Source organism: Ranitomeya variabilis, chromosome 4, assembly GCF_051348905.1.
Source record: "Ranitomeya variabilis isolate aRanVar5 chromosome 4, aRanVar5.hap1, whole genome shotgun sequence".
Classification (NCBI taxonomy): Eukaryota; Metazoa; Chordata; class Amphibia; order Anura; family Dendrobatidae; genus Ranitomeya; species Ranitomeya variabilis.
This window is the reverse complement of record NC_135235.1, coordinates 689,427,642-689,436,835: the sequence shown is the minus strand read 5'-3', so window position 1 is coordinate 689,436,835 and position 9,194 is coordinate 689,427,642. Positions and strand designations below refer to the sequence as shown.

General features: G+C 43.8%; 1 protein-coding gene across 1 annotated transcript in view; it reads left to right on the top strand.

Annotated features, from left to right (window-relative positions):
• The first annotated feature begins 814 nt into the window (after positions 1-814).
• LOC143766403 (uncharacterized) overlaps positions 815-9,194 on the top strand; it is a 33,440-nt gene continuing 25,060 nt past the window's right edge. Inside the window, exon 1 of the mRNA XM_077254069.1 lies at positions 815-871. The gene's annotated coding sequence lies outside the window, so the exon portion shown is untranslated. The remainder of the gene's footprint in view (positions 872-9,194) is intronic.

Below are 9,194 nucleotides of genomic sequence, written 5' to 3'. Positions count from 1 at the left end.
AGGATTTGTCCCAGTAAATAAGCCTCTTCTGGTTGATGACCACAGATCGGGGGATTTGGCAATTATGGCTCAGATTCCAGGTGGAAATGGGAGACTGTTTTTCCTTGATGCCCCAGGAGGTTCCGGTAAAACATTCTTCATTAATTTGCTGCTCTCAGAAATTCCCTCCACCAATAACATTGCTCCGGCCGCTGCATCGTCTGGGGTTGTGGCCGCTCTCTTAGATGGAGGCGCACGGCTCAGTCAGCACTAGGATTACCCCTGAATCTAGCGCTCTTGGAATCTCCCGTCTGTAATATCACTAAGGTCTATGAAAGATCTGGGGGGGATCCAATCACTCAATGGGGGGAATTGGTCTACTGTTTGCAACGTTACCTGTTCTTAAAGGGACTCTGTCACCTGAATTTGGAGGGAACAATTTTCAGCCATAGAGGCGGGGTTTTCGGGTGTTTGATTCACCCTTTCCTTACCCGCTGGCTGCATGCTGGCTGCAATATTGGATTGAAGTTCATTCTCTGTCCTCCATAGTACACGCCTGCGTAAGGCAAGATTGACTTGTGCAGGCATGTACTACGGAGGAAAGAGAATGAACTTCAATCCAATATTGCAGCCAGCATGCAGCCAGCGGGTAAGGAAAGGGTGAATCAAACACCCGAAAACCCCGCCTCTATGGCTGAAAATTGTTCCCTCCAAATTCAGGTGACAGAGTCCCTTTAAGCAGATGAGAAGAATACATGTCAGCACAGCAGAGTCCTGCATACACTGTGGCCCCTGATCATGTGACCCCTGACTCCTCCCCTCCTGTGACCTCATCACAGGTCCTGTGTGCACAGAAAAGCCATATATGTGGTGTGTGGCTCTGGGGGTGGAGGTAGGTGCAGGAGATTCTCCATTACTGGGTGTGGGGGACATTAACCCTTCAGCACTGAGATTCTTTTGGGGTCCCTGTGTGGTGTGAGCAGTGACATAACAGCTGTGGACAGAATGCGGCTTCGCTGGTTCCACATTAGCCCCACTCAGACACCTGCAGGATGAGAGGACAGAAGCCCAGAGAAGTTCTCCCACAATGCGATGATTCCTCTCCTGGCTCCAGCACAATAATGTAGATACTAGTGATGAGGGAGCCGCTCTCCACTACTCGATCCGGCATCGGGGGCTCGGACAAGCTTGTTACTGGGGTATCGCAGGTGATGGAGCGCCGTGCTCGAGTTCCCAGCCAATAAACATGCGGGGATTGCCCGCCATACACGGTGATGCTGCAGCCATGTTGGCCCCTGGTATTACTGTGACTGTCCGGCTGCATCACGTTATCGGGTTTATAGAAGACCCAGTGACGCGATGCTCAGCACACCGTCCTCAGGAAGCCGCTCAGGGAGAGCTGTTATAGGAGGGAGCGCTTAGATTATTGTCAGCCCCCTAAGGATTATAAAGTTGTGTTCTTTAGTGTCTTTCATGTGGTGCAAGGTATATTTAACCCTTTCACCCCGAAGCCTGTTTTCACCTTCCTGACCAGGCCAATATTTTCAGTTCTGAGCATTATCACTTTATGAGGTAATAACTCGAGCTTCAACAGATCCCACTAATTCTGAGACTGTTGTTCATGACATATTGTACTTCATGATAGTGGTAACATTTCTTTGATGTGACTTTCATTTATTTGTGAAAAAAATCAGAAATTAGGTGAAAATTTTGAAAACTTTGCAATTTTCAAAATTAAATTTTTATGCCCTTAAATCAGAGTCATGTCACACGAAGTAGTTAATAAATAACATTTCCCACATGTCTACTTCACATCAGCACAATTTCATATTTTTTTGTAAGGAAGTTGTAAGAGTTAAAAGTTGTCCAGCTGTTTCTCATTTTTAAAGCAAAATTTGCAAAACCATTTTTTTAGCGACCACTTCACATTTGAAGTGATTTTGACAGGCTTATATGACATAAAGTACCCAAAAGTGACACCATTCTGAAAACTGCACCCCTCAAGGTGTTCAAAACCACAATCAAGAAGATTATTAACCCTTCAAGTGCTGCACAGGTACTGAAGCAATGTGGAAGTAAAAAATGAACGGTAAAAGGAGAAATGGACCACAAAACTTGTTGTGCAATTTCTCTTGAGTACGCTGATACCCCATATGTGGGGGAAAACTACTGTTTGGGTGCACAGCAGGTCTCAGAAAGGAAGGAACACTGTTTGACTTTTTGAACTAAAAATTGCCTGGAATTGAGAAGGGATGCCATGTCGCATTTGAAGAGCCCCTGATGTGCCTATACTGTAGAAACCCCCCACAAGTGACCCCATTTTGTAAACTATACCCCTAAAGGAACTTATCTAGATATGTAGGGAGCACTTTGAACCCCCAGGTACTTCACAGGCATTTACAACGTAGAGCCATGAAAATTAAAAAAAAAATCAATTTTTTTTCTGCAAAAATTATCTTTTAGCCCGGAATTTTTCATTTTCACAAGGATAGCAGGAGAAAATAAACCACAACCAATGTTGTCCAGTTTCTCCTGAGTATGCCGATACTCCATATGTGGAGTAAAATCACTGTACACTTTGAATCAATGCTTAATTCAAAGACCTGGATTCTGAGGGCAGGTTTTACAATGGTAAATTGTGTTCTTTTGGATTCCCCTCTTTGAGCATACTCTGCACTGTTTTTGTGATCTTCCGGCTAGGCTTTGGGTTTCTTCTGCTGCGCGGGATAGATCCCAAGTATTATCTGGTACTATGGTATCCCATTCAGGTCCAGCCGCTCCTAGTGCTGCTCAGCACAGGCGTTGGTGCCAGTGTCTTGCTCAGGCTCGTGGTATATGTTTGGTTACTGGTGGCTCTTCTGCCAAGTCTGTGGTAATCAGAGATATGCAGGTGCAACCTTGCGCTCTGGAGTCTAAGTCCAGAGATGACCTTACTGAGCATGTCTCTGATGTAGCATCTTCTTATTGGCAGTCAGACGTTAGCTGCTCTGGTGATGTGGCAGCTCCAGATTGGCCCGCGGGTGATGTCTTGACCGACTGGGCATGAGTGTTTGGGGTGGAGTCCAGCGTATAAAAGGCTCTCAGTGGCGCAAGCGGTCACGCTAGTGTAATTTATGTTTTGGTGATAGTGGGTGGTTATTCTACCACTCTGACTGCATGTTTGTGTGAGTCTGTCTGTGCTCAAGGACTGTACATGTTGGCAGGCAGGTAGCACATTTAGGCGGTTTCGTACCCTTGGCTCTACGCCTGAGTCTCTACACTGTGTTCCAAATTATTATGCACAAAGAGTTTAGGAGTGATAAGGTAAAAAAAAATTTGTTTGTCATTTAAACTCATTGATGGTGATGTGTGTCAGGGCTCTTTATATCACTGAAAGCGATTGCAGATACCTGTGCAAATTAGTTTGGCAGGCGTGTCCAAATAAAGGCAAGACTACTTAAGAAGGCTGTTCCACATTATTAAGCAGCCTACATTTTTTGCCAAAATGGGAAAGAAAAATGATGTGTCGGCTGCTGAGAAGCAACAAATTGTGGAGTATTTAGGTCAAGGCATGACTACAATCAACATTGCCAAGACACTTCATCGTGATCATGACACAATCAAGAAGTATGTAGCTGATTCCCAGCACACACGTGTGCGTGCTGATAAGGAAAAATTGAGGACTCTTTCCAACAGGCAATTGCGTAAGGTTAAAAGAGCAGCTGCAAAAATGCCTTGTCATAGCAGCAGACAAGTTTTTGAAGCTGCTGATGCCTCCAACGTCCCCAGAACAACAAGATGCAGGGTCCTTCAGAGGTGCGTAAGCCATCCTGGCGACCACCTCTATCCACTGCACACAAGCAGAAACGGCTCCAGGGGCCAAACGATACATGAAGACTGACTTCCAAACTGTTTTGTTCACCGATGAGTGCCGTGCAACGCTCGATGGTCCAGATGGATGGAGTGGAGGATGGCTGATTGATGGACACCCCATGAAAACACGGCTAAGGTGCCAACAAGGCAGAGGTAGAGTAATGTTTTGGGCTGGAGACATGGGGAGAGAGATTGTCGGCCCCTTTATGATCCCTGAAGGGGTAAAGATGAACTCCATAATCTATGTGGAGTTTCTAAAACAACACTTCCTGCCATGGTTCAAGAGGAAGAACCGTGCTTTCCGCAGCAAGATCATTTTCATGCATGATAATGCACCGTCTCATGCTGCAAAAAACACATCTGCATCTCTGGCTGCTATGGGCATAAAAGAGGACAAACGTATGGTGTGGCCACCATCTTCCCCTGACCTCAACCCCATTGAGAACCTCTGGAGCATCATCAAAAGGAGTGTCTATGATGGCGGGAGGCAGTTCACATCTAAGCAACAGCTCTGGGAGGGTATTCTGTCCACATGCAAAACAATTGAAGCAGAAACCATCCAAAAACTGACAAATTCAATGGACGAGAGAGTTCAGAAGCTTCTTTCAAACAAGGGGTCCCTATGTGCAAATGTAACATCATCTAGAATAAAGTTTTCACTTGAAAACTGTTTGATTTTATTTTGTAATAAGCTGATAATGCTTATAACTTCACAATTGACCATTTTTTTGCTCAAAATAAAAAAAAGGTTGAAAACTCTGTTGTGCATAATAATTTGGAACATGCATTTTGAGTGTTTATTTTTTTAAAAAAAGATACTGTTTTCATAGGCAGTTTGTTCCAAAACATTGCAATTATACCAGAATAGTAGATGACTGGAAAATAAAAATGACTGCAATTCAGATAGATAATTTAGAGAAAATATGAGGAAATATTATTTGCATAATAATTTGGAACACAGTGTAGTTTGCTACTTGCTTAGGGTGCCGGTCAGGCACAAGTTCGGTAGCGTCAGGACTGGGGTAACTAGCCGCTTGGCTTTGCATCTGTTTCTTTCATGTGTGTGGTTAGCACAGTTCAGTTACAGAGCAAGCTCAACCCACGTGCTCCCTTCCCTAACAGGGTATAGTACTTGGCATTCCTAATGCAGTACCTTTCTGTGATGTAACTGAGCTTGGTACTCAGTGTTCCGATCACTCTGTGTGGCGTTAACTCAGTGTGTTTAAGGTAATACTCACTCTTTTGTTCCATCATTGTTCACTCTACCAGCAGGATAATCTCTGTACGGTGGACCCCGGGTTGCAATTGCACTTTATTTTATATTTTATTTAGTGCAATCCGACAACCCTAACCCTTCCTTTCTTCGCTGTTTGGAGAACCGGTCCTGGAAAATGTTGTCCTGGGACAATATGGCACAATCAGTTTCAGAAGTACCGGAACCCTCACCTTCCTGAGTGCCAAACATTAGAACTTTGATGACTACCTCCTGAAACTAAAGGAAGGTCCCCGTATCACCTGCAGATCAGAATAGCACAAAAGCATTGTACAGTGCCATCAATACAATGTGCATAGCCCATTGTTTGCTTTAGCTTTTTGCATGGCACTGTATGGATGGAGGACCTGATCTGAGATCTACACCCCATGTACCGATGGTAATCCAAGATCCAATCTGGCTTTGGGACTTGTGTTGTGGTACCACGAACAGTGACAAGGGAGCTGTTCTCACCATGTATGGTGGTCATGATAACAACATCCCTTTTGTACATCCCTTTTGTCCTTATACTTGACCACCAGCATGTTGTCGCTGCATTGGGCTCGAGTTTCGCCCTTTCTCAGCATTTGCCCAATTAATGGCTTAGGCAGGCCTCTCTGATTTTTTTCACATGGTGCCACAGGCAACTGTACTTCTGACAGAAAGGGTCTTGAAGAGGGGGATGCTGGTATGAAAGTTATTAATGTAGAGGTGATAACCCTTATCCAGCAGTGAGTGCAGCAATTCCCACACAATTTTACCACTCACCCCCAGGATGAAGTGTTCAAGCACTGGCCGAATTTTATATAGACGATCAAAGCTCGGATTGTCTCAGGGAGGACACTACGCATTATCACTAAAATGCAATCATTTTTGGATCTCTTCAAATCATGTCCTTGTCATGGTCATACGGAATTCAGGTATACTTGTGGAGAATATCAGTACTCCAGTTTTGCTGAAGCTCTGGTTTTCTGTCTATGCCCATATGCAGCACAATACCTCAAAATGTCATCATCTCTGCTGCAGTTACAGGCGTCCATCTGGTGTATGATGACGTGGGATTTTGGGTGTAAAATAGATGGGCATAAAAGTTTGTCTGGGCCACCATAAATTTATTATCTCCTCCCTGAAAAAGAATTTGAAAAAGTTAGTGTCAGTGAGGCCAGTGGTGTCAAACTAGATTCCTGAGCTGCCAATGAAATCCGGAATGACGGGCTGATAAAATTTTCGGGGGGTGCAATCTATATGGTATCGATTGTTGGAGGGGTTGTCTGGGAACTAGGGCGCCTTGCTAGGGGTCCTTCCTAACTAAATGAGGAGGACTAAAGGAATGTGGGATCTTCCTCACTGGCTGAATCCGTGTTGTAGGGAAGCAAAGCATATGCCTCCTCAGGTGAAATAGCGTCTTTACGAATGGGCCATTTTTATTTTATCTTCCAAAACCCCGGGAATGTGTTTGTAAGTAGTACTTTATACGTATAATGTGTGGGGCTTGTGTATGATACCATTTATTCTAAAAAAGAGAAAAAATTTAGAAGAAGCACTTAGAAGAAAAAATTGAAAAGAAAAAAATAGATGTAAAAAAAAAGTTTGTATAAAATTTTTTTAGAGACGTTCACTACACTAATGCCTTCCCTATAAACTTACCCGGCACTAACTATTCTTTTTTTACGCTAAATAAAATCGGACATCAGTAGCAATACAACGTACACTCCCATAATGCACTACATAAAAATTTACTTGACGCAAATAATTATTTGTTTGCAAAAAGAAAATGCACGTCACCAACAATGTGACGTACGCTCCACTAATGCACTAGAAATTACCCGGTGATAACAATTTTTTTTTATGCAAAAGAAAGACGCTACCTCCGTATCTATACAGGTACTCTGTACATTTTTTTTCTCTAAAACAAAATTGGACGTCAACAAATACTGTGACTTCTGCTACACTAACACGCTACCTATGAAACTATTCTGTGCAATTTGTTTTTTCTCTAAAACTACACTGTACTAACTACTATTATTTTTTTTTCCTACGAAAAAAATTCAGAAGCCGATTACACTGCAACATCTGCTACACTAACTAACTAAAAAGTCCTTTATTGACACAATGCCGATGCGGGGGGCTTGTACTGACCCCCGGGAAACGTGCAGAGATGGCCTGCTATCCCATCTTAACCCGGTCACTGCACAGTGCAGCGCAGTGACCGGAAATAGCGGCGCTACATAATACTTCACTTTGTGCAGCAGTATATATATATATATATATATAGCACATGTTGGGAAGGGGTTAACTTTTTCAAACCTATTAAATAACTAATAAAAAAAAACTGACATGGGACCGGCTATTTTTTGATAACCAGCCAAGGTAAAGCAGATAGCTGGGGCTGATAAGAAGGACGATGGATATTGTTCCCTTTCCAGCCTAAAAATACCAACCGGTAGCAGCCCCAAAATTGGCACATCACATTAGATGCACCAATTCTGGCATTTTGCCTGGCTCTTTTTGGGTCCATGAGCCATCGGGGTAATGTTTTTGAGGGTTGATGTCAGCTGTGTAGTGTAGTTATCAGAAATGGGAAGGGACCCAACTTAATTATTTTAAATTATTTATTTATTCATTACCCATCAGCGACCCTGGAGTCTGATATGCGTCCAGGCATCTTCACCATGCTGTTCCCATTCCATTTGAGTGCTGATTCCATCCATTTCAGCAATTTTCCTGCCCTCCCAGCCCTCCTTTTAGGGTCTTCTGGTAAAATGCTTCCCATTGACTTCCATTATAGTTGGTACTTGACTCCAAGCGCCCGACCTGCTTGATTTGAATAACGAGCACTCAAGCATTTTAGTCCTCGCTCATCACTAGTGGATACAATTGATAAGACTTCACGGAATTTGCAGGAATATGTGGCGAATACTCGCTGGATCTTCTGCTTTCTGGACTAGTTCCTCCTGTAAATCCTCTTAAACAATCCAGGAGAAGATCTTGTCAGAAACTTGATGTGACATTCATCAGCTGGCAGCATAAGCAGCGTTTCATGGACACAGCATAGAAAGGGAGTTAAAGGGAACCTGTCACCCCAAAATCGAAGGTGAGCTAAGCCCACCAGCATCAGGGGCTTATCTACAGCATTCTGTAATGCTGTAGATAAGCCCCCGATGTATCCTGAAAGATAAGAAATAAAGGTTATATTATGCTCACCCAGGGGTGGTCTCGATCCGGTTCTGGTCCGATGGGCCTCACGGTCTGGTCCCAGGTCTCCCATCTTCTTACGATGACGTCCTCTTCTTGTATTCACGCTGCGGCTCCGGCGCAGGCGTACTTTGTCTGCCCTGTTGAGGGCAGAGCAAAGTACTGCAGTGCGCAGGGAAAGGTCAGAGAGGCACGCCGCCTGCACTCTGCAGTACTTTGCTCTGCCATCAACAGGGCAGACAAAGTACGCCTGCGCCGGAGCTTGAAGACAAGAAGAGGACATCATCGTAAGAAGATGAGAGGCCCCGGAACGGACCGTGATGCCAATCGAACCGGGACTGCCCCTGGGTGAGTATAATCTAACCTTTTTTTCTCATCTTTCAGGATACATCGGGGGCTCATTTACAGCATTCCAGAATGCTGTAGATAAGCCCCTTATGCTGGTGGGCTTAGCTCACCTTCGATTCTGGGGGTGACAGGTTCCCTTTAAAGTGTGAAAAGTCACCTTTTGCGATGTTTCTGGGTTGGGTGCCTTTTTTAAGCATGTGTCATATCCCTTAGGTGTTCCTCATATAGTGATTGTCAAAGGGAAAATTGCAACCATTTCCCACAAGAAGAATCCTGGAAACACAGAATTAGAAATTATAATTTCTCCACAATTTCTGTTTTTTCAAAATCACTGCGCCTGCTGCCACGCTGCGAGCACTGTTGCACTTTTTGTTTATTGCCTGAATCAAATGAAAATTAGAGTGCTGACTTTCATCATTCCGTTTTCTTGATTATAAGTAGTCTCACGTCTATGCACCACTCTGCAGATTTATTATAGTGGAGGTTGTAACATTGGTTCTAGGTGTCCATATACTGGGTAAAAACTTTCTATTTGGTGCCTCAACACTTCACTATAATTATTTTTGTA